This window comes from Lampetra fluviatilis, unplaced genomic scaffold (assembly GCF_964198595.1).
Source record: "Lampetra fluviatilis unplaced genomic scaffold, kcLamFluv1.1 SCAFFOLD_450, whole genome shotgun sequence".
NCBI lineage: Eukaryota > Metazoa > Chordata > Hyperoartia > Petromyzontiformes > Petromyzontidae > Lampetra > Lampetra fluviatilis.
The window spans coordinates 35,001-35,311 of NW_027620645.1; positions in this window are offsets into that span (position 1 = coordinate 35,001).

Sequence of the window (311 nt, forward strand, 5' to 3'; positions counted from 1 at the left end):
GGCCACCGGCCACGCCCCCCTCATTAGCATAGACACGCCCACATGTATACAACCAGGCAGGGCCACTCGCTCCTCCTCCCTGATTAGCATAACCACGCCCATATTTCAACAGACACGCCCCCTCATTAGCATAGACACGCCCACATGTATACAACCAGGGCAGGGCCACTCGCACCTCCTCCTCCCCGATTAGCATAACCACGCCCATATTTCCACACAGACACGCCCCTTTGATTAGCATAGACACGCCCACATGTATACAACCAGAGCAGGGCCACTCGCACCTCCTCCTCCCCGATTAGCATAACCAC